The sequence below is a fragment of the Peromyscus eremicus genome, chromosome 1 (genome assembly GCF_949786415.1).
Source record: "Peromyscus eremicus chromosome 1, PerEre_H2_v1, whole genome shotgun sequence".
Taxonomy (NCBI): domain Eukaryota; kingdom Metazoa; phylum Chordata; class Mammalia; order Rodentia; family Cricetidae; genus Peromyscus; species Peromyscus eremicus.
Genome location: NC_081416.1, coordinates 146,146,986 through 146,173,490, shown reverse-complemented (window position 1 = coordinate 146,173,490; position 26,505 = coordinate 146,146,986). Strand labels below are relative to the sequence as shown.

General features: G+C 37.7%; 1 long non-coding RNA gene across 1 annotated transcript in view; it reads left to right on the top strand.

Annotated features, from left to right (window-relative positions):
* Positions 1-26,505, top strand: part of LOC131919523 (uncharacterized) — an 88,470-nt gene that overhangs the window by 10,927 nt on the left and 51,038 nt on the right. The window contains exon 2 of the long non-coding RNA XR_009381275.1: positions 14,740-14,892. This is a non-coding gene — a long non-coding RNA (uncharacterized LOC131919523). The remainder of the gene's footprint in view (positions 1-14,739; positions 14,893-26,505) is intronic.

Here is a 26,505-nt window from a genome sequence, read left to right as displayed (position 1 = left end):
AGAAGTTGGTCATGTTTCTCCACAATCAGGAAGTAGAAAGAGATGAATTGTTCAGCTCCGTGTCCATGTTTTATTTTCCAAAGATCCATGAATGGTGCTGCCCAAGGACATCATCCCATGAATGGTGCTGCCCACATTACAGGTGGGTCTTCCCACCTTTGTTAAGCTAATCAAGATAAGTCCTCCCAAACACGTTAGAGACTAGCTTACTTTAGACAACGCCTCCCAAGCATGCTAGAGACTAACTTACTTTAGACAACTCCTCCCAAGCATGGTAGAGACTAACCAACTTTAGATAACCTACTTTAGAAATATCAGTTCCCTTGGGATTAGAGTAATGTATCTTTCTAGCACTCAAAAAGAATGCTAGGAAGCAAAACTCAGTGCTCTGCAAGAGTAGTAAATGATCTTGATGATTGAGCCATCTCTGCATTTTATTTTATATAAATATAAATATATTTTTAGTGAGATTAAATATATTTTAAATAAAACATAATGAGTGTAAGAGCCTACGCTTGCTTACTGAGCCAAGATCACCTTGATATAGCCTCAAGGAATGAAATCAGGCCAGGTTGGAGAGATCACAGTAAAGCAGAGGCTGTGACAATTTTTTGAGAGAAACCAGACTTTTTATACCTTTATCAGAAACAGAATATAATGGCAATTGCCAGGATCAATACAATTGTGGTTGCCAGGATACAGTGAAATTTGCAAGCCATATAGAGTATAGAAGATTAATGTCTAAGACCAATTGTCCCGTGAAGCCTTAGGGCTTCCTTGACCACTACGGTGACATACAGAGAAACACCAAATGACCTGAATGCTTCACTGCCTGAGGGAATGCATCAGTCCCACAGGATCTGGAAGTCACATTGTGCCCCAAGAGCCATGGACTCTAACCTGAGAAACCTATGATGGATGCCTCTCAAGGTAGCTAGGCCAAGCCAACTACATGGTTCGCTGAAAATGGTGTTATAGGTAGACTATAGAAAACACATGTTTTGCCGGGCAGTGGTGGCACATGTCTTTAATCCCAGCACTCAGGAGGCAGAGTCAGGAGGATCTCTGTAAGTTCAAGGCCAGCCTGGTCTACAGAGCGAGATCCAGGACAGGCACCCAAACTACACAGAGAAACCTTGTCTCAAAAAAAACAACAAACAAACAAACAAACAAAAAAGAGCTGGTCAGCTGATGGATGCATTGGGTGGGTGAGTCTTTGGAAAGCATCTAGTAAAGAACCAGGGAGAAATAAGTTGTGAAATCAGCAAATATGATCTATTGAGAAAATATCTTTATTATATCTATACTATGCACCAGAATGTTATAATCACGAAAGCCTTCTGTTGGTCAGCAGTAGGAGACCATTTTATGATTTCTGAGGCTGTAGTGAGGTAGGTGTGAAGTACAAATCAGAGTTGCTTAGAAACATCAGGCAAAGCCCATACACTCTAGTAAAGATAAATACAATAATTCAATAATCATGACTGGAATGCTATGGCATATTTCATTCCTGTGTAGTTTTTACAAGATATCATTTGACTATACTTATTTCAATGTTTAACATTTCTTACATTTCTAGTGCAATGTAAGAAATGTTCTTTGATTACTTTGTAGATTGACAGTTACTACTCAGTATGTATTAACTGTAATTAAATCAATGAAATGTTTCATGACAGACATAACATTGCACATTATCAGTCCTTCTATTGTTAGTCCCTTATACACACAGCTGAGGTGTCATCTCATTCCCAGATCACTGTCTCTTAGTCTTTCTTGGCTCTGTCTTCTAGCATCCACCCATGATTCCACCCTCCCTAGTCCTCTCTCAGATTGAGGTAGTTTGGCAACCCTGGTGTCTCATCCTCTGCCTTAGACTTATTCTTTCAATGCTCTGAGTGTGTGTCTCTCCAGTGCATGAGTGTTCTACTGTTGAGTGGGAATCAATTATATGACCAGTTGCTTGTGGATGAGGATCATCTCCAAGTTCTTATATATGTGGTGCAGGCACTGAACCACTGAGCTATATCCTTGGTTTTCTTGTATGTTAATGGTTTAGACAGGCAGTCTTGTTGTGCTACCCAGGCTGGCCTTGTGGTTGTGATACTGTATTTGTAGCCTGGCTAGTGGCTGGAAATACAGACATGGGCTATTGCACACAGTTCACTCAGGAAGGTTTTAATCAGAGATATTTATTATTCTCTCTTAAGCAACGTTTGTTACGCTTGTTCTTTTAGTTTCACATTAACAGGTCAAATATTATTATCAATAACTGCCCATCCTTTGCTAATTGTTATATAAATTTTGATACCAGAAATACATGGTCATTAAAATGAAATGTGTTCAAGTCTTTTAGAATCAGCAGGCCATTAAGTTGCAGTAATTATGTATCCACAGAATTAGATTGAACCAAGGTTATTTATAGGTGCATGATAATAGACTTGGAATCAACATAACAATCCACACACTAAGAACAGCTGTTCATGCTTGAAAGAAGTAAAAATTATGTTTGAGGACATAAGAGGATACAAAGATTAATTTGGCTGTTGTTTCCAGGCAGACTTGAAGCCACTCAAAATGCTCAGGTGTGGAAACACTTTCCCTACTTAACTATTCTTCCAACTAAGGAAAAAAAAGTGGTTCATGAGAGTCTGAGAAGCTAAGTAGAAATCTTAAGCTAAATCAGAGAAAAAAACATGTTCTTTCATTACTCTCTGGAGATATAATAAAACTTGGAGTTGCATTCCTGATATTTTAAAAAGGATTAGCAATAAATGGTCAAGGTTTTCTATTAGAGCCTAAAATAATCCACACAAGAAGTGAAAGTAATGGAAATATACCACTGCCATTATTATGTATAACATATGTATATCAATATCTATTAATATGAAGCTACATTAATAGAAAACACTCCTAACCTGGTTCTTGACAGAAAAAAGAATCACAATTATCGTGTGTCTATAAAGGCCTGAAGAAGCCAGATCTAGTTTTTTTAATCTACAGTTTACTACAAACCATAAGCAGAAACATGAATATTACGTAGCAGGAGAAAGTATCCATGAACAACTAAAAAAGTAGGATCAGTTCTAAAGTCTTTTCTCAAAGCAACCGAAGTACTCCAAAAGCCATAAAGCTAAGATGTGTCAACACAGAAGAATAACTTGTTTGAGGTGCATTGACGGTGAACAACAGTGCCTGCCCATCACCTGACTACCACTGATTCTGTATGGAGAGGAATAGGCTTCTCCAAACAGTCCTCTGAGGAGAGAAAGAAAACCTAGCAATGTGTTTAACAACATAGGAAGGTGGAGACATGTGCATTTCTATAGCCTCAGATTCTATATCAATTTAAACCTGACTTGCTCACAACACTGAGAAAATCGCTACAATTGATTAATAGAAGAATTAATTATCATTCTCTCATGGCAAGAGGAAATGTAGAAACACAGGTCGACCATTCAGCCTCAGTCATGAATCAAGAGTCTTTACAAATACTTTGGGAAACTGAACAGCTGATTTTGAACTCTTCAAATAAGAGATGCCTGTTATTATAGGGCTAGGGAGAAGGAAAAAAATATCCAAGTTTATAAAGATTCTGTGATAAATCAGTCAATAATTAGATGCAGACTAATTTTCTGAAAAATTAAAAAAGATACAAGAAGCAAAAGATTACTAATTTTAAAGGGAAAGTGGAGAATATAATATGGCATGTGTGGCAAGTTTATATTGAAGTTCAGAATACAATATTCCAAGAGATAGTTGAGTTATTCCAACATGTTAATACATATGCAATTGAGATTTCAGAGGAAAAAGACAAATAAAGGAGAAATGCTAAATATAAATCTGAATCATCCAGTTTTCTACAATTAATAGAGGGCCCTAATGCAGAGATTCAGAAAGATAAGCAAATGCAGCTGGCCTACAGACAAAACATTTCCATGTAATAGTACAAGTGCAAAAGCAGAAAGACAATAAAAACCTTGAGAGTATACAGAAAAGAAAAATAACCACACAAACAAGGAACTACCAGTGGATGTGTATATTTCAACAGTAACAGAGGCCAGAAATAATACAGAATCATTAAATAAAATGAAATAAGATAATAAATAAATGGAACAGAAATCATTCTGTTCATTTAAATGCATTTTTCTATATGTAGAAATTTACAAAAAGGTATCAGATAAAGTAAAAAATCTGAGTCTTTTTATGTTATTTAAAGGTAATTGCATAAAATCTACTCTCAAAGAAAACCAGATGATGTAATGGAATCATTCTAAAACATTTTAATAAAAATTAATATAAATATTTCACAAAATATTAATTGTGGAAAATTTCCAAAATCTCATGATATAGGACATTTGACCCCAATACTTGGAGAAGTGAAATTTGGAAATAAATACTCTCAAATATGAATATAACTATAAATTCCTTTATAAAAATTTGAAAAGTGAAACATACTGATATAAAGAATAAATCAACATAATTAGAAAAATTTTCTTTCAAAGACAGAAACACAGCTTGTCCTCACATTAACTCATTCAATTTAGACTGTTGCTTTAAGGAAACATGATCATTTCAGCAAGTTTTTGCAGAGCTAGTGAGTAAACTAAACTTTCTTACGATACACTCTCAGTAGAGTTGAACTTAAGGGAAATATCCCTCTTTCAAGCAAATTCATGAACAAAAACCCCCTATCAGAGTGAAACAAAAGAACCCAACACACCTGACTGAAGTCACAGAGACTCTGGCCCATTGTAAACTGCACATAGGTAAGAAGCAATGTGAAGTGTGAATGCCCCTCAGCACCAGGTCTACTCTGGAAGCAGAGAAAAGGGGGAGAATGCCAGAAATTAAAGTTATGGATGGTGAAGCTGCTTCAAAAACAAAACAATAAAAAATTAGCAAGATGGTTTACAAGATCTCTTCAGAATAAATTTATTTGATATGAGCAAAACAATATGTATGCAAAGTATAATCACAAATTGGTTCATTTATTTTCATGTACTTGAGAAATGTGTAGAAAATAGAGCGGCTACACTGAAAAGAGAAAAATGAGAAAAAGAATAGTGAACAGAGCCGGGCAGTGGTGGCACATGCCCTTAATCCCAGGACTCGGGAGGCAGACTCAGGCGGATCTCTGTGAGTTCGAGGCTAGCCTGGTCTACAAAGTGAGATCCAGGGCAAGCTCCAAAACTACACAAAGAAACCCTGTCTCAAAAAAAAAAACCAAAAAAAAAAGTACAAGAAGGAGGAGGAGGAGGAGGAGGAGGAGGAGGAGGAGGAGGAGGAGGAGGAGAAGAAGAAGAAGAAGAAGAAGAAGAAGAAGAAGAAGAAGAAGAAGAAGAAGAAGAAGAAGAAGAAGAAGAAGAAGAGGTCCATGAATGGAGGGGTGAACCACTTACAGAATGGAAAAATGAATTTTAAAATGAGGCCAATAGCCCTCAGTTGAACTTTACATAACTTACAATCTCAGAGATCAGATTTCATGGTTATTGAAGACTGAGACATTTATACATATCAAAGGGCAACATGTAGATAATATACCAAAGCTAAACACTGTGTTGGTCCCTGACAGTTGTGAAGATCACTGTAAGTGTAGTATATCCATGCCCTTGACACAATGAGTGAGAAATTTAAAATACCAGAAATAATGTCACTCTCTATTAATATGGGATGTTTTTGTGCAGTGAAGAAAGGATTCTCTTCTGAGGAACCTGGATGAATTAGCTATCAATACAGGACAAATATTCACCAAAAGTAATCCAAGAAAAATTATATATTGAAATATCCTACATCGGAAAATGTAAAATCCTCAAATGCAATCTTATAGATCAATGTATAAGATAGAATCATCATAAAAGTGAGATCAATAAATAAATAATGATACTATGCCCACACACTTAAGGGGATGGTGTGCACATAGTTTAGTCAACAGACTGCAGACAGGAATGCGGGAAAAGAGTGCTTTTGTACTAAATTTTACGAAGACAGAGGAACATTAATGTGCACTTGTGCAGTGACGGGGCTCAGTAGGTTCTGTATCTCATTACTTTTCCTTCATTCATTTCTGAGGAGTCCATTTCTATCTTCCTTTCTCCACAACAGCAGAGATATTCTTGCAAAACCCTTCTCAGAAAGCCCTGGACTTTTAATTCGGCTTGATCTGGCTGGCTTGTTTCATCAATGGAGGAAACCACTTTCAGGGATCCAAAAATACTTACCACACACATCTGAATTCCTTATGCCAAATTCCTGTGAAACATTAGATCCAAATTTTGTCCCCTTTTATTTTAAACTGCTTGTGAATGTGAGAGATTCTGACCTCCAAGAGCAGCAGTGAGTGAGACAGGCATTGATTCGGGGTAAGGGTTTTTATTTTTATTATTTTTATTAATTCATTGATTAACTGCTTGATTGAGTTTTGAGACAGGGTCTAATTAGCCCGTTATTCTCAAGCTAGCTGTGTAGCCAAGGGTGAACTAGAGCTTTGATCCTCTTGACTCCACATCCTGGGTGCCTAGATGATAGGTGTACACCACCACAGTTGGACTGGGAGCCTGTATGTTGGGCGAGAAAAGTCTACGGCCCCTGCAGTGTAAGGTGTGAGGGACTGAAACCCCGCCTCATTTCCTGGTGGGGAGAGGGACATCCCAAGAAGAAATAACATCTTCCACAGAGAAAGTCAGCATGGACTGGTTCTGCTAGGGCAGGAATTTGTGTTTTTCACAGAAGATCCGAATAGTTGCTGATGTCAGAGCCTTGAGTCCAAAGGTAAGGAGAGTGAACTTGAGCTTGGGGACTGTTGCTCTTCACCTCTGTTAGGAGAGCTAGCCCTCTACAGTCTTCAGTGGAGGCTGTCAGCTCCTTTAGCTTCTGTCACCGCTGTTACCATGGTAACCACTCAGATCTCCCACTGTTAAGTACACCTGGGAAAAGGTAACATTTTAACCTTTTCTGACACAAATTAGAGCTCCTGGTTGTACTGTCTTAGTATGAAGTCTGGTAAACCAGTAGGAATCATGTTGTAGGGCAATTAAAAACACCTGCTGCTGAACTGAAAGTTCCTCATATAAGATTCTGCCTTCAGGAACATGTGCTGACAGGCTTCCAGTGTGAAATGTGGGCATCATTGCAGTTCACTAGCCTGGTCCGACTCAATAAGGACTTTCTGTGAATATGGAAAAGTGATATACTGAATTGTTCAATTCATATGCAATGAACTGACCTGAACACTCACCAAAGGAACTTGTGTGGCAATGGTTCCTGGGAATTTTGCATCCACACAGGCAAATGGAGTTTAGATGGCAGTAAGGGCACCGTCAGCAGCAAGCATGAGTTCCTAGTGAAAGTAAAATCTGAGGTGGCTTTTTCCACCATGACTACACTAAGATTCTGAGGGTGCTGGAAAGGGAAGTTGTAGGAGATGATCAAAACCCCCTCTGACTTTCAGAGTAGCTGTGGACAGGGTAGTTGAAGTAAAAACTGGAAAGGTAGGTAGAACTCATTTAATCGTATTTTATATCAGCACTCAAGTAATTTAATAATAATAACAATGACAATATTAATAATAGAGCCAGTTGGGATGGCTCATATATATATAAAATCCAACACTTGAGGACAGGCTGGTCTACATGGTAAAGCCCTGTCTCAAACAACAGCATTTACAACAGTAAATGTGAGTGTGATAGTTTTAAAAGTCAGCTTGTGAAAGCGTACTGAGAAATTGTCTAGAGCAGATTAGCCTGTGGACCCGTCAATGGGGATTATCTTGATTATTAGTTGATCTGACTCTGTATTTCACCGTTCTCTACAACGGGCCCTGAACTAAGAGTGAAGAAAACAACTGAGAACAAGCAAGCAGGCAGCACGGGTGCCTGTGTTTCCAGTGCTCTTGATTGTGGGTGTGCCGACACTGGCTGCCTGAGTTTCTGCTGGGCCTTACCTGAAGTGACAGACGAGAACCTGGAACCCCTTTTACCTCTAAAGTTGGTCTTGTCCAGTGTTTAATCACAACAGAAATGAAACTAGAACAGTGTGTCATATCCTTTGCTTGGTATCTATGACGGGCGCTAGATATGAGTAGCAATGACTATTGCTGATGTTGACACAAGCTACCTATCCTAATATGATTTTTGTTCACAATCCTACATGTACATATTATATACATTGTACGTGTATACATTACAGATACACACATATGCATTACATATTACTAGCTACGTGGCCTGTGCTCCATCTTTGACTGATTCCTCCTGTAAGCAGTGTGCTGATCCATGAAGTCATACACTGTCTTAAGCACTGTGTTAATGGGTATTTAGCCCATCATTTCTTAGATTCTGATATTTGTCCCATTTTCTTTCATCAGTGAGCTCCACTTCCCATTGCCTTTCTCCAGTTCATGTCTGGATGGGATTATCCTGTGTGAACTGCTTTATCTGATAGTCATGTAATCTACTTCTGATCAGTATTTCACAAGGTCACTGAGGAATTTTGCTAAAACTCAAATAGGATTGTACTATGTTCCTGTTTAATATCCCATACTTCTTCATCTTTATTTTTACCAACTTCAAAGCTCTGAAGTCTGCGAATTAAATGACACCATACCTAGGAAGACTAAGATGTGTAAACCAAATGAAAGGCCTGGGTTAATTTGAAGTGAGGTTGGAGCTTCCTTTCTCAAAATGTTGTGTTATGACCCACTTCCCTGTTCCTGACCTGAAATGTGAGGTGTCTCTGTGATTTCTAAGGACCTATGCAACTGATTTTGAAAATCTCATTGTCATAACAAAGACAGAGAACCCTGGGATGACCTTAGGCTATGAGAGTGGGACATGTGTCCTTTATATCATGAGAGAATGTCATTGCTGTGTAAGTGTTTCCCTCTCTCTGAGGCTCAGGGGACTTATGGGAGACTCACATAATGCAAAAGGCTTGTGAGGAGCCTGCCTGTGGTTTTTACAAATGTTAAAATACTCCTAAAGGGAGGAAAACTCTTCAGTGGAGTTGTCTGCATGCTGAACAGGAGAGTGCAGTTGAAGGAAATGAGGATGTGACTGCTCCAAGGTGTGGTTGAGAAGGTTTTTATTGTAGATATGAGGGAGAGTACAGCCAGAGGCATCTGGAAGAGTCTAGAGCAGGGAGAGAAAGTAATAGACTGAACATGGTCATGAGAGGAGAGGGAGACTGGGAGAGTGAGAGAGGAAGAGAAGAGCAAGGGAGCAAAGAAAGGGGACCAGGAGCCAAAATGGAGGGCCAAGAGAGAGAGAAGAACCAAGAGAACAAAGAGAATGTGTGGCTGAAATGGGAGGTTTTTGTAGGAACCAGAAGCTGGAGGAAGGGAAGCAAAGTTCAGGGCTGGAGAGGTTTAGAGTAGGGACAGAAGACAAGGGTGAGAAATGCTGAAAGGAGCCAGGACTCTGTAATAGGTACTTGTGATGCTCAGAGAGGCTGCTAGTGTGCATTTTGATAGGTTAATTGGCCACACAGTTAGCCACTTGTCCTGAGTTTCTTTGGGACCTGACAGTAGTAACACAGATTCCATGAGTTGCAACCATACCGAGGTGGCCTTTCCCTGATGCTGCTATCCAGGTCACCAAGCTCCTGCCGTATCCTCAGTAAGTACATTGGCTCATCCAGCTTGGCTTGGATAAGATGGTGTCTTAGGCCTGCCATTATCCCTTCCTCCTGTGAATAATAGAATAGACTCCCTAGGAAAACATTCACAGAGCCATTACTTTAAAGAAAGGACATGAAATAACAGCGTAGTTCTGTAAGAATGGCTCTGATTCTATGTGTCAGACCTTCCAAAGCAATAAAAAAAAAAAAACATTTCCCACAGAAAACTTGCAAAGGTTTAAATTGAATTTTTAATAAATTAAAAATCGATTAGTAATACACAACTTCTTGGGGCTCTGGAAAATGTGATTTTCCTGTGAAATATCTTCTTTTTTCATTTGCCCTTCTGGAAAATTATTTTGTATTTAAGTACAAGAGATTGAAATTTTTATTCTAGAGACATGTGTTCTCAAAATCATCTGAATATTATGTGGTAGATCAAGTTGCTAGAAATATACTAGGAATTCTTTTATTTTAAAAAAGATTTGAATTGTATTGAGTCACAGAAACACTTTAAAAAATTAGATCAACATAGCATGGTAGAGGGAAGAAACTCAGAAGAGAGCATCCACTGGCCCTCACAACAGGGCAGCTCACTATTTCAATGTGTCCATCAGGAGCTCAGTTCTCTGCTTCTCTGGGGAAGGGCTCAATCTCTGTTGAAAGACTTTCATGTCATTACAACTTCTCAGGACAATATCCTTCCCGATTAATCTGAGTCATCAGGTTTGTGACCCTGCTAAGAGTTTTCAGATGTCTTCACTTTTGTCAAACAACATAAAACATGAGAGCAATAATGTCCCATTGTTTCGGTGGGTCCAGGTTGTCATCCAAAGGAGGAAATGTCAAAGGTGTTTATCAACAGGGCAGGTGTCATAGAAGCCACTCAGAATTCTGTCTGTAGCAGAGCCGGGAGGAGCTCCCACTGCTGCTGTGCTCACCAGTACCTGAGGAGATACATGAACCCAAGGGTAGGCTGGGAAAGGGGAGTCCTTGGCCTTATTCATCTGCACATATTTCACATCTTAGGTGGTGTGTGTTGTTCTGAATGAAAGAAATAGATTCATTAATAAGAGGAGAATACTTTTATTTTCAGTGAAGAAAAGAGACTAGCTAGCAAACATACAACTTTATATATTGCTAAGTATTTGAAATAAACACCTACCTGGGGACTTACTTGTTTAAAAGCATGAGGGAACCTTGGAATCAAATCTATTAAAAAAAATAACAAATGACTCACAAAACACATGGTTTTGTTGACTGGAAAAACACATTACATTTTGGTGTTATTTATTGTAATGAAGAAAAGAATACGTAAACAATTACCTAGAAATATATGTGGATTACTGAAGATTTCTTACATGCACAGAAGATGGTCAAAATCAACATAAATTTCACTTCATTTTCATATATCTGGCAGTTTGTGTTAAAGGAGATTGATGTTTTGTTATTATTCCAACTACAGTATATGTTTTTCATACACCTGTTATTAAGTGATACCAGCAGTATAGACACTAAACACATGAACAACTATAATTTGCTATTTCATGTCATTGCTTTTAATGAGATAAGTGAAAAGACTTTGCATGACACATAACAGCTGCTAAACAGTAAAGGAAACCAAGTGGGAAACTGTCACCTTTACTTACTAACTTGAACTTGTGCAAAATCTTAGCCTTCAAGTAATATTCTCTGATCAGAAATATGGGATACAATTATATTTACCCTTTATCAATACCAATTCACTATTGCTTATTGATGTGAAAGGAAGGAGGTGAGGAAAAGGAGAAAGAGAGAGAGAGAGGAAGAGAGAGATAGACAGAGAGAGACAGAGAAAGAGAGAAAAATTGAGAGAAGGAAAGAAGAGAAGAGAGGAGAGAAAAGAAAATGTTGGTTCAGGATATAAGAGAATCCTATATCATGTATGTGTATAGGAACTCCAACATCTACTGAAAAAATCAGGACCTGTGCCTTTCCCTCTGAACCACTGTTGTACATTTATTTATTGTATTAGGTTATAGTTTGATCTATGAGTAAACAACATTAGTGATCATGTATATGTTTGCTACCCCCATAGGTATCTAAAAGCTTGTAGGAAAAGTGGTATCTTCCCCTAGAGTGTGAGTTCTGATTAAAGCCTCTTAGACTGCCTCTGGTCATGAGGATGTTCCAACTGAGCAACCTTCTCGCATCACATGTTAGTACTAGCTGTCTTTCTGTTGGTGCAATTAATTTTGAATTTGGGGACTTTCTTGAGGAATCTAATGTCATATCTTTGAAATTTTAAATATTTCCTGGATGTTAAATACTCTGACGTGTTTTCATATTGAGGAATTTTGTCTATGCGTATTTCCATTTGCTGAGATTATTTTGTGCTTTTTATCTTCATTAATACTTCTTATGAAAATAAATGTAGAACAAAATTAACAGATTTTGAAAGTGAAAGTAAATATTGGCACTACTTAGATGTCACGAGGGAACTTTTAGGGTTGGATGGGGTGAGTCATAGCAAAGTGTAAGGTTTTATGTGCATGGGATAAAACACATAATCTTGTACTCTACATAAAATAATCATGAACATAAGTGATTATAGGCTCCAGTGGTTACCATTCCAACTATGTCCACGTGAGGTGTGCTGGTTCACTAGTGGGTCACTAAGCAGAAACAATAAGACTTGAAAGTGGGTTGGGAACACACCCTGTGTAGACATTTCCAACTCAAATGATAGACATTAAAGGGGTAGAGATGATAATGCAATGGCTTGATGGTTAGGTTTTTAATAACATAAGAGTTTATGGTGTTACCATGTGACCATCCAGAGCTACACTGTCAATAAAATAGCCATTCTTTTTATTCTATACAATTAAAACTAAACTAAGGTATCAGTAACATTTAAAAAATTTAAGGTGGCAATTTTAAGTTATTTTCTAAAGCTTATGTTCAATGCCATCTCATTTCCATCATTTCTCCAGAGCAGTTCCTTAGGACCTCAGGACTTCTTTGATGTTAATGTGTCTTTATGAGCAATTGTTTTGTTAATTCCATCTCTGGTTTTAGTTTTAGAGTTTTTATTATAATGGATGGATGATGATTTCTTGAGTTCCTTTGGCTTGTACTTGTTATAACTTCGTGAATTCCTGACTTGACTTATTTTTTCTATTTTTGAAAAATCTATGTACCTCCTCAACTAGCTCCCTGCCCCCCCCACCCCGCCCCGACCATTCCTTTGCTTTCTGTTAGGGCAACCCAATGCCTTGAGAAGACCTCTGCCGTCAGACTATAGTCCTTTAATGGTTTCTTGCATATTTCACCTCCTCATTTGTTAACTATTTGTGATCCTCTGACTTATTTTACAGTGCACTGTCCTACTCTTTTATAAATATTCTGTTTAAAGATTCATTCTGGTTTCTTTTTTCACTTAACATACTCAGTATATTTTTTTAAGTGTGAGTTTACTTATTAAGAAATGACTTCTATTCTCTTTAGGAAGATCTAAGTTCTACCATTTATTTTCTTCACATTTTACCATTCATATTTTAATGTTCATTTCTGAAAACCGCAGAGACTGGTTCATCTGTGACTAGGTTTCTACCACCTTTTCTCTTGTCATTCAATGTATTATTGTGTCTGGAAGTTTCTGACTGAAAAGAAAGTAGTATTTATAGTGAAGACTGTGTCTGAGGAGATGGCTCAGTGGATAAAATGCTTGCCATGCCTCATGAGGACCTGAGTTTAAATCCCTAGGATCCACAGAAAGGCAGTGCATGATGGGAGTCAGAGACAGGAGACTCCCCTGAAGCTTTGGGCCAGTGAGCCTGATGTCCAAACATAATGACTATATAATTTAGTCAATTCTTACTACACTGAATGGTTGAACTCACCCAATAAGTATTCACCTTGAACCAGTGTAAAAGTTAAAGTTTTATGTTTACATATACACATTTGTGTTTCTATATAAACTTATAAATCACAACTGTATGCATCTATACATTTGACACTAAATTATTTTTCTGACCTACACCTGGTCTTCTTAATGAGTTATTTCTAGCCCCAATCCATTACAATAAGTGAAAAAAAATGTATTTCACTCACCTAGTTGCCTCAGAAAACTGGGACAATTGACTTAATAGCCTTTTTTCATGGTTTGTTATTGTGTCTAGTGAATTAGACTATTGAGTTCGAACTCTGAACCTTGAAAAGAGCAGGTGATGACTAGAAATTTCTCATTGCCCATAACCATGCAGGGTTTGATGTTCCAGGACATCAAAAGCTAGAAGTATTATCTTGATGAAAAATATTCATTCTATATGGAAATGTATCTCGTTAAAATCAGAGCACACTTAAATATTTAACAGGTGTTTATGAAAATTTACATACATATTCAAAGTAAATTTTATAGTATTAAAGCAAATAAAATTATTTTGCTGTTGTTTATCTTGTTCTGTTTTCCCATAAAAGACTCCACTCTGCCAGTCATTCAGTTGTTAATTAGGATATCACAGCAGTGTGGCTTGTGGCCAGACATTAGGTAACTTTTTCAATTAACTGTAAATTTTTGTTACATTGTATAGAGCAAATAAAATTGTACCATGTGGGAAAATAAGTGCCATTAATTAAAATAATCATTTCTGTGTTAATTGGAAAATCTCTTTCTAGGCTATGAAGTAAAGGATTTACCTACATAATTTTAGTTTGACCTCACAATTACCCTGATCTATGAGGAACTGTATTTCCTCAGCATTGCCACTATAGAAGCAAGGAGATTAACTAATTTGCTCAAAATTAAGAGCATTTTGTTTTGTTTTCACTCATTGAGTGGGTTTTCAGGACAGGGTCTCAAGTAGGGGAGGCTGGCCTTGAACTCTTGAATCTCCGTATGTGCTCTTGATTAAACAGGTGTACCACCTTGCTGGCTGCTTATTATTAACAGCGGTCAGACTTACAAATTAAATAAAAAGATCAGCCTTAGCCTCTCCCTTAACTTGAGTATACTTAGACAACTTTTGGCTGTGGCTGCAGGCTTTCCAAACAGATGGGAAACAGAAAATATCACACCTTCTTTATGAAACTTGTAGGTGTAATTCTGTTCTCTGCCTTTGTGACATGCATGTTCATTTTTCCTTTCAGGAAGTTTCACACTTAGAGCTGCCTTCCTCAAGGCACAGCATCCTCCTGTGTGGACCAGGTTGTGAAACTGAATCAGACAGAAGATGATGCTCCTGAAAGTCTCAGTGAGAAGTGAGCAGTCGATGGCTATATGCGTTAATTTGTGTTTTGAAGGTAAATGTTGTGTAAAAGAATTAGATTGGGATATGAACTTGTATTTTCATTTTTCTCTAAGTTAAAGACAAACACTTGCTCCTACAAGGTACAGATGTAGAGCAATGTGTGTGTGTGTGTGTGTGTGTGTGTGTGTGTGTGTGTGTGTGTATGAGTGTATTCAAAACTCTCAAATATACTGTGTAAGTCTATTGGTTCACATTAACAACACCTCTACTTCCACTCAACCATCTAACTATAAACACACACACACACACACACACACACACACACACATATCAAATAGCTAGCAGATAATAATATATAATTTTTTTCCTCTGTAAGATGTTATTTTGGATGCTGAAAACATTGGTAGAATTAATGTCTGTGCTTTATGAGGGGGTAGTAGCTGTATTCTTCATATGAACACCCTTTTCCCTACCACAACTAAATGTGTCTCACAAGAGTTAGTTTTTCCTTTATATAGTCACACATTTATTTACTATGATAGGAAACTAATAGGAAAATCTTAAAGAGGTGGTGACTTTACTTTTAGTTTACCATTTGGGGAATGTCAATTTGAGGCATGGTTCTGTGTTTGAGACACTACATTATGTGATGCATTGTGGCAGAGCTATGTAGTAGGATAAGCTACTCATCTCATGTCAGTCAGAAAGACAAGAGAGGAGAGAGAGAGAGAGAGAGAGAGAGAGAGAGAGAGAGAGAGAGAGAGAGAGAGAGAGAGAGGGAGAGAGGGAGGGAGGGAGGGAGGGAGAGAGAGAGAGGGAGAGAGACAGGGAGGGAGGGAGGGAGGGAGAGAGAGAGAGAGAGAGAGAGAGAACAAGATGTACACCTGCAGGACAAATCCCCAGTGACCCACTTCCTCCAACTAGACACAACTTCTAAAGTTGCAACTCCAGCTACCTGTTCTACTCATGAGCCTATTAGATAACCTTCATATTTAAACTCAATAAGCTTCTTAGAAAAACTCAAGACATAATAATGGAGAGTAAAGAAAATTGCTAAAGTTTTTGTAAGCTCAAAAGGAAAATTTACTTTGTGTCAGATTAAAGAGATCCAAGGCTATGACTAGAGCCCATGGTAACTTGGAAAATAAAAATTGCATCTACTCAATACAATATGTTTATTATTATTAAATAAATGATTCTCTGTTCATTTAAATAATACGATGCCAGCCGGGCGGTGGTGGCGCACGCCTTTAATCCCAGCACTCGGGAGGCAGAGCCAGGCGGATCTCTGTGAGTTCGAGGCCAGCCTGGTCTCCAAAGCGAGTTCCAGGAAAGGCGCAAAGCTACACAGAGAAACCCTGTCTCGAAAAACAAACAAACAACAACAAAAAAAATAATACGATGCCAAATTTTTCATTTCCTTTTATTGTTTTAAGGAATTCTCGTTGTCAAATGTTTCACTGACTACATCTGAGTGAAATAATTCAAATCCTATTTAAATCTAATAGTGAAAATTAATATTACCAGTTCTCCTAAAATATTAAATAAATAAATAAAATCTATTATGTCCTCTATTCTATTTCACAGTTGTCATGGTTTTATGAATCACACATGCTAATAATTATGACAACAGAACTCTGAGGGACAGCTTCTAATACTGATATTTGTAGTTGGAACAATGTAAGTTTACTTGTCCCAGTGAGAAAATATTAAATGTGGAGATGCAATATTATTTTTATTTTCCTCATATCTACACATACTGCTTGCCTTTCTTATCATTCCTTGTTGAATATTTCTTCTATACTCTCATTTCTTGTCCCAAATGTGTACTTCATTTTGAAGGATAGTATGAGTTTTCAGAATGTTTCCAGAGAAGACTGAAAAGTCGCAAAAGCATCTATACAGGTGTAATGAACCATCCTCTGAGCATAAGAACCTCTGTTGTCACCAGAACAGCCATGATTACTTCAAGATACCCCTGTGGTTGGGCTTGTTGACTGTGGAAGTTCCCTTATAGGGCAAGAGTTGGCCGAGGTCATTAGGCCCTCCCCCTGATATTCTTCCTTCTGCACCTCCTGGTCATTTGTCATTCTGTCCTGATTGCATGTGCCTCATGATCTTGGGAGGTGCTACACTATAAAGACTGGAAGAGTTACCGGGGGTCTCCATCTATGCAGCTATGGGGAAGTCATCTTCTATGCTGGGGGTAAGACTTTTTATTGTTATTGCTGCTTTGGTGTTACCATGTTCCTGTACATAATCCCTTGCCCATTATCTGTAAGTAAACCAATCAACTCATTGTCTCCCCAGGTTGGACTTTGCTAGAATTATACTTGGGTTTGTTGCTGGAGCCCTATGAGCAGTGGCTTGCTTATGTCTCCCTAGAGATCAAGATCCTTAAACAACTGGATACTGGGGCTCTCTTTTTGTCTTTTAAAATAATTAGGTACAAAGCCAGATATTAGTTTCTTATTTCTGGATCTCATTCTTTATATTTGAAATTGATAGTCCACAAAGGTTTGTCCCTGACATTTTCTATGTATTTAAAATACAATGTTCTATTGGGTTGCCATAGCTAGAGAAAATGCTTGCTATTAATTTGTTTATTTTGTAACTCAGAACTTTAGCTGTGCCCAGGTAGAAATCTGAAAATTGTATGAGGAATAAATTTCTCAGCCATATGATCCACCCTTCAGCTAGAAAGAAATAACACATATTTTAAGAGAGAATTGCCCTGACTTTAAGGGTTTAATATTAGCACATAAAAATGAGTCAGTCATTTGGATTAAGGAAAAACATTTCAAGGCCAGTTTCTACTGGAGAAAGTGGGAGAAGAGGTAAGAGCTTTAGGGAAAATCATGTGATAGTGTGAAGGATGGGCGTTCATCTAGAGTGAGAATGTGGGAGAGATGAATCCTGGCACTCAGTTTTCTTTGTCTTTTTCATTCATTTCTGTCCTTCTGTGTGATAGTGTGAAGGATGGGCATTCAGTGACTCTTTTTTTTATATATAACTTCAATGTGTGATTGTATTACCCTTTGTAATGGTGATCACATTAACTAAAACTTACTGAGACAATAGGAACATAGCAAAGAAAGTCATATATAATCTCAAACACAGCAGAAATTGTGTTAACCTCAAAATGTGAGACAATCATCATGATGGTAAGAGACAGATCTCATAGTTTTCCTCCTAGATTTTCTGGTCCCCAAGTCAAAAGTGGAATGCAACACTTTAACATGTTTGGAAGGAAAGCTAACAACATGGACCTCAATTATTTGGTGTGTTTGGCTTGTATGCCAGGAAAGCAATATACCAATGACTTCTCATTTGATTTCACATCCCCAGCTTTACTCTCGAGGTTGAGGACATGGTGTAAAAAAAAAAATAAAGCAATCTTTGGCTCATGAAGTCATCTTTGCACTGTTAATGTTAAAACACAAAGCAGTTATGGGGAAATACAACATGAAGCTTGGCCAGTTGACTAACTTGGTTTAGGTATGGAAAAGATGCCAAGAGTGACGATGTCAGTAGAGATGGTAAGAAAGACCACCCACTGGGCTTTCCACCTCTCTGTGCAGATCAACATGGGATTGGTTCTGAACTGAAAGTGACACCTTGCTAGATTATGTCCTTTTCACAACTTTACAAACCTAAAAGAGAAATATATTTACTCTCTACTTTAAAGAGGAAAATAGCTTCAAAACTTAGTATTGGGGAGAATCTATTGTTTTATGGTTCTAAAAAGTTCACATGTGATAATAGTGTTAATATTATATTCTATGTCTTGTGTTTGAATGCACACTTCTGCTATAAAAATTAAGAAAAATAATAAATGTATGGGAGCTGCCAAGACCACAAAATGAACCTCAGAAACTTAGAACTCAGAAGGTTAGATTGATATCATGTACCATTATTCTTGAAAGAACTGACCCCACTCACTGTGTGGTAGAAGGACTTTAGAATCCGTGTTTCCTGTGGTCCCTCCATTGTATTTCTGTTGACGGTGTTTTCTTAGGCTCAGCTTTACTCACTCTAATCTTCCTCATCTTTAACTCTTACCAATAATGTGCTTTTTTTCCAGCCAAGGATTATACCCCTGCTAATTTGTTTCCTGTATTTCCAGGGAGAAAATTTTTTTTGTGATTATGGAGACATTATATATACATCTGCACTTTGAAAGAGCTACAATTCTAATTTTATTTGTATGTGATTATTTGTTTAAACCAGATTGTAAATTGCACATGGAGAGAAGAGAAAAGTATTTTGCCTCTATAGAATATTCTTCTGTGTTTTTATACTCAAAACAGCATTTAGTCCCATGTTTTCCAATCAGGTTCTTTGTCTAAATATAGTTCCTTATCACACAGGGAGGTGAAATATATCAGTTAAATAGATTGGATTCATTATAGTCTTTTCTGTTACAATGTTTAGGTCATAATTGTCAGCCTGAAATATATCATGCAGTCAGGATTTGCAAAATGACAAAATTTAGATATTCTCGAAATGTGTATTAGCATCTACAGACTCCACGGACATTCACATTTCCCTGCTATTACAAAACTCAGCATATAGAGAACCTATAATGCAAATCTGCTGAGGAATAAAGTTGACTTATGTCTTTTTTTTCCCAATAATCACTCTAAACTTTGTTTTCCTCAGGGAACACTTTTGCTCAAAATACTTGTGCAAAGGCATGAACAGAATCTTGACTCATAATGACATGTGAGTTAGGACCAGAGGCTGGTCAGCCTGCAGAGGGATCATCTGTGTGGAACTAATGTTTCTAGTCTGTGTATCAGCTAGAACCCAGAACACCCTAACCCTTACCTCTTGGAGTGACATCCAATTTCCCACTGTAGCCTCATTCTCAATGTCTTCCTTGATGAATGCAGAGAAACATGGAGATTGAATCACAGACTGAAAAATTAACAAGCAAATATTTGCCCATGCTGGTCCCTTATCAAGATGTGTATGTTACTGTCCTTACTCTAACAAAATCTGACCAAAGAGACTTAAGAAAGGAAGCATTTATTTTGTCTTATAAGTACAATGAGGGTGCAGTCCATCATGGTAGGAAAGTCTTGACAGGAACAGGAAGAAGCTAGTTAGTCACAATGCATCTAGAGAATGTGGGAGAGATGAATCCTGGCACTCAGTTTTCTTTGTCTTTTTCATTCATTTCTGTCCTTCTGACAACAGGATGCTCTACCAACAGTTAATGTGAGTCTTGTCACCTCAAGAAGCCCAATCTAGGAAAACCCCATAGATGTGCCCAGTGGTTCTTCCCCTAGCTGATTCTAGATCCTGTCAAATTAGCCATGACTATGACTGCTGGCTTTGCAATATGTGGTAATGAGCCCTGAATGCTGAGGCCTGCCTGAAATGGTAGTGCTGCATAGAGTTAGCTAGTCTTTAAAGAACATTTTTACCCATTCAGCTTTGTCCTTTTCCAGGGGTGCTAATCACGAGTGTGGCTCCAAATTGGTTACTCAGCCTAAAACATTTTTTATTATTTCTAATCTTGGTTCCAGTTTCTTCGTATGTTGATGGAGAAGTTCCCTGTCTTTTCCTCAGTCCTTTGAATCTTCTTGTGGAGGATATAGCCATGCAACCATTCTGGATATTATCTTGGGGTCTTCTTGGACATCCTGTAGAAACAAAAATACTCCATGGGCAAAAAAAAAAGAGCCACAGAGCAGCTGTATAAAGGGATAGAGGAGCCAATGCCTAGAGCTCATAGGAAGCCAGAGAGTTCAGGAATGAGTTTTCAAATCATTATCTACCTTTAGTTGACTGAAAAACAGAGGCAGAAGCCTCATTAAGAATGTCAGTAAAATTTGATGATAATTAAAGCTGCACAAGGGGGAATCAGCTTGGGTCTCCACCAGTCGTCTGTCTTTCTAAAACTGGATAATCAGACTTGCTTAAGTAACAGTTCTCATTTTTGCTTTAACTGTGTTACTGAGTATTTTAGTTTTAATGTAATAAATTCAGTGGGTATTTTTGGTTTGCATATTCCCTGACAATTAATATGCTATAAACTAATAACTAAATTGAGCTGATGATACTGTAGATGGAAGCTTTGGAGTCAGTGTATTTCTCAAAGTGACCAGGAAGATGTGCTTTGATGCTTTGATCTCATGAGGATCCAACTACATGGAGCTTGCTAGCTCCCAAGTGCTGGGCACGCGTTTATGTACAGGAGGAGTTATTAAAATAGAGACTGTGTCTGCATTTGCTCACCTGCCCTTGTTAAACCTGACAATGGGCACTGCAGATGTCACATACAGATAAATAACTAGGGATGAATAAGATTAGTAAATGAACATCAATTCATTTTTTTTTGCTTTAAAATTTTGTGTCAAAACTAACAGTATTTAGGTATTTATTTCACTTTAGAGTATTTTTGTTGAGGCGCCATTATTTGTTTTTCTTCTTTATTGAAAAAAGATTTTTTTTTTTAAAATATAATATATTCTGACTATGGTTTCCCTCCCCAACTTCTTCTAGCTTCTCCCCACTTCTCCAACCACCCAAATCCACACCTTTTCTTGCTATCTCTTATTAGGAAACAAACAGAGGCATTTAGGAGAGAGAGAGAGAGAGAGAGAGAGAGAGAGAGAGAGAGAGAGAGAGAGAGGAGAGAGAGAGAGAGAGAGAGAGAGAGAGAGAGAGAGAGAGAGAGAGAGAAGAAGAAGAAGAAGAAGAAGGAGGAGGAGGAGGAGGAGGAGGAGGAGGAGGAGGAGGAGGAAGAGGAGGAGGAGGAAGAAGAAGAAGAAGGGAAGAAGAAGAAGGAGGAGGAGGAGGAGGAGGAGGAGGAGGAGGAGGAGAAGAAGAAAACAAAATAAACAAATGAACAGGAAAAAGCCAAAGGAAAAGCACAAGAAACACATATACATTCAGAAATACACCTATTTGCACACACAGACATCCCATACAAACAAAAAACCAGAAACTATAAACTAAAACAGAAAAAACACCCATACAAAACATTATGAGACAAAAAATAAAATAAAAAACCCTCCAAAATACCACTGAGTTCATTTTGTGTTGGCCATCTACTTCTGGGCATGGGACATACTCTTTTTTTTTCTTCATTTTTTTTATTAAGAAATTTTCTACTTACTCTACATACCACTCACAGATCCCCCCTCCTCCCTCCTCTCACCCTCCAGCCCTCACTCCCAAGCCACCCAGAGCCCCACATCCTCCAAATCAAGGGTCCCATGGGGAGTGAGCCGAGCCCCTCCCTACTGCTCCAAGGCTGGGCAAGGTGATGGGACCTACTCCTAACTGTAGTTTGTTTACCCAGTGAGACTCCCTTGGAGAAAACTAATTTTTCTTTTTGAGTAATTATCATCTTCTGGGTTGGGGTTGGGGTCATTGTGCCATTTCCTCTCATAGTGCTGGGACCCCATCTGGGTTAGACGTGTTCAGGACCTGTGTATGCTATCACAGACTCGTTGAGTTTATGTGTGCATCAGTCCTGTTGTGTCTACAAGGTCTTATTTCCTTAGTGTCCTCCATTCCCATTGGCTCTTACAATCTTCCCACCTCTTCTTCCTCAGTTTATTGAGTCCCAAAGAAAGAGACTTGATGGAGACATCACATTTAGAACTGAGTGTTCTGAAGTCTCTTACTGTCTGCACATTGTTCAACTGTGGATCACTGTATTTATTCCCATCTTCTGCAGAGGGAGCTTCTCTAATGATGACTGAGGATGACAGTGGTCTGAGTAGAGCAGAATGTCATTAGGAGTCATTTTATTGCTGCACTCTTTTAGTAGAAAACGATATTTCGTTTTCCCCTAGATCTATGGCCGATCTAGTCTCAAAGCACAATAATTTAGAGATGTGTTGAAAGGTGGAAATTTATAAATTCGTGAGTAAAGGGTTAGTTTTCTCAGAAAAATTTTAGTGTTCTCTTTGTTGCCTGAGTGACATCAAGCTTTTAAGAAATCACATGGAGCTGCACTCAACTTTCTCTGAGTTGCAGTTTTAAGGATGATAGAATCTGAGTACTGAGTTGAGATGTCATTGGATGTTGTGTCAAATCTTATAGGACTTATTTCACTAAGATCTACTGAGCTTAGGATCATACTGTAAAATTTTCATTAGAACAGTAGAAAAATTTCCCAACCCTTACCCGAACATATTCTATTTATTTAAAGATACTATTACTGATCTATCTTACTAGAGAAGATACTGTATTAGTACATTGGCAAATTGGTTTTCCTGAAAAATTATCTAAAGGTTTTTCACTGTGATGAACTGTTATTGTCCTTTTATTTCCAGAAGCTTTGGGGAATGTTGTCTCTTCCATGAGAAAACTGCTTAGAATTGAACTCAGGAATCACAGTCAGCCTGGTATAGCCTGCTTCTGGAGTAAAGCAGACACGAGTTAACATTTTCCTGTGAACATTGCTGGCCCAAGGGAAGAATATTTGTCAGGTCATAACTGACCTAGCATTTGGATGGCAGTCTGAAGTGAGTTAAAAATGTTGCTGCTAGGGATGTTTCAGATTGATTTATAGTGAACAAAAATTCAGGTAATTACGTGTTTTAACTTACCACTGTGATGGCATGACATACTGTTTTCTGTCAAAAGTATGTGTTGATTATAAAACAATCCATTTTAACATTGTAAACATTTGGAATGTCACCCATGCCATTTCAACATTGTAGCCACTTGAATGAGAGAGTCAAAATTCTTGTAAACCTATCTCTAACTTGCACATACATCCTCACATGTATTCATTTTATTTTAGGCATATATATATAGCTGTGAGAAAAGGTTTTAGTTAGATGTCTTTTAGATAATTTTCATGTGTTAAATCATGCAAATCCACTGCAATTATTTTAATTGAATCCTGGTGGGTTTGTAAAATCAATTCCTATTAATAAACACTCTGTTTATGGATATGTCTCCTATGAACTTATGTCAATCAATAGTTGTATTTCCAAAGCTGATCTAAACCTTGGATGGATAAAATTAAGTCATTTCAGAGCAATGGTATGTGAAGATGTATAATTTACAAGTTAATATTTTCCCATGTTTTTTGTTTGCACATTTCATATTTGAAATTCATTTCATATGTATAGACAGACAACCATTTCTGGTGGACCATTTACTCATTTTCCTTGGGGAATATTCTAAAGCTGAATCAGCCTTTTGCTATAATTTGATATTTCTTTTGTAAGTTCTAAAATGATACTTAAGAAATGTAATCATAAATATGAAAGTCCTAACAAAATTAGTATTTGCTAATTTTAAGTTTCTTTTTCCGAGGATTGTTTTAAAATTACCAGTTGCCATTTTAATTTTAAAATCATTTTCTGTCTCTTGGCATGAGATATTATTTATTAAGCATAATGTTATTACTGGCATTTGATAGTTAATATGTAATATTAACTATCTCTCTCTATATAATAATCTATTGATTAGTGTAACCCCCATGAAGGTATGTTTCATGCAAACCTTGTCCACATTGAAATGAAGTGTATGTCTCTCAGAAACTTTTCTAAATCTTTTCTCTTCAAGACATCATATTCTACAATCACTGGAATATTTTTGTCTAAGTCATGACGATATGTACTTTGGAAAGTCAGGAGTCCACCATGGATTGTGTGTGAATCATGAGACCAGACTTAGTATAAAGACTTGGAAGAGCACTTCTCAGCTTCAGGTTTCATTTAACTATACCCTTCAGTTTTTATCTCTGACTATGGTATAATTGAGCATCCACGATCAATACCTAGGAAAACTAAACAGTAGTTTTACACATTGATAGACTTAAGATGTATAATTTTAGGGATTTATTTTGAACTAGGTGAGGTCTTAAAATGGAACTCCATGGATAGCATCAGGGTATTCACACAGGAGGAAGAACCAAGCTAGCTTGTGTGCTCCACCTCACCCTGACACACTCTACATCATCTAATGACACAGCAAGGCCCTCACTTCAGGTTGACAAGTATTGGCACAATGTGCTTGAATTCACAGGTTCAGAAATATATCAAATAAATTTCTGGGCTTCATAAATCCCCTGTTCTCTAGGAATTTGGACTAAGACATCACTAACACTGTTAATTATTGAGATTTCAATAACAATTACTACAGAGATGAAGACTGATAAAAATAAATACAAAGAACCTATATAGCAGCACCCATAAAAATGTATTACATATTCGTTACACTTTAATGACCTTCCTACCTAAATTGCATGGGAACATAAGATGCCATCCATTATTCTGTTACATAAACTTTCTACCAGGAACTCTTTATTTACCTTATGGTACCATTTATCCTGCAGTTCTTAATGTCTAATATAGTAAACTTACCTCTTTTATAGGTGTTATGAGAAAGTATCACTTTATTGTCTATTGATGACCTTATTATTTCTCAACACCTGGAGGCCTCCTTTCCCCTTCTTCACAGCAATTGTTCCAATTCTATTCATGCACAGTGCCTTACCACTTTAGCTTAATTTGTTCCCACAGTCCACTTATATCTTTCATTAGACATTTTAACTTGACCCATAGTAAAATTTTAAATTATCATGCATAATGCCCAGACATTGTACAAGTGTGTGTGCACGTTTGCTTGTGTGTGTGTTTGTGTGTGTGTATGTGTGTGTGTGTGTGTGTGTGTGTGTGTGTGTGTGTGTGTGTGTGTATTTCATCCCATTCAGGAAATTTGATTTTCATTTCCAGGGCAGAACTGAGTAGATTTAAAATGTGCAGGGAAACCCTGATCCCCTCTAAGGAATGTTGCTCACAACCATGACACACCTGTGACTTACATGTGACATTTCCCTAGCACCTCCTTGTGCATGTGTGCAGGTTACAGGCCTTCTGTGCTGTCTCTTCCCACCTCATTCAGTTATTGGCAAAATGAGCACAGCCTGTGTTCACCATCTTTACTGAGTTAATGCAGAATTTCAGTCCTCTGCCTCCCAGTTCTTGTCTATAAGTCAGATTCACTAGGTGCTCAGGAGGTACTGTGGTCAGTGGGAAACCAAGGGATCCTGCCATTTCTGTCTCAGATTCTATGAATGTATCCCAAGAGAAAATCCTGTCCAAATCACCATGACATTTATGATCTAGACTTGATTATTACCTGCTCTTTATGTTTTATTTTATTCATGTCCGGTAAAAAAGATCCATCCTATTTTATAAAGAGAAGTATAATCATTAGATTTATTGCAGAATGAAAGGGAGACAGCCCAGTAATGTATATATCTCCATGGTGATTTTTGAAAAGTATGATATAACACAATTTATCCTACTAGTTAAACCATGTCTCCCTATGCAAGCTAAACAAAGTGAAGGACCTCACAGCACTTTATATAAGAATCAGACTTGAGGCCAGCAGCTATAGAAAATATCTGTAGATAAGACTTGTCCGGGAAAGTCTTCAGGTCAGCTAAGGAATTTAAAGAATGAGCCAAGGAGACAGTCATCCTTCATACCTTGTGTATGTCCCTCCGACATACAATGGTGGGGACAGACTGAGAATCTGCAGAACATGTTCTTAAACTACTGGACAATTGGCAGTTCCAGAAGTCACAGATTTGTTTTGCTTTTCAAAGTAAAGCATTTGGAATTCCTTAATTAGACTTCAGTCTCACTGCTGGTGAAGGTTTCTGAAGGCTCTTGTCTTC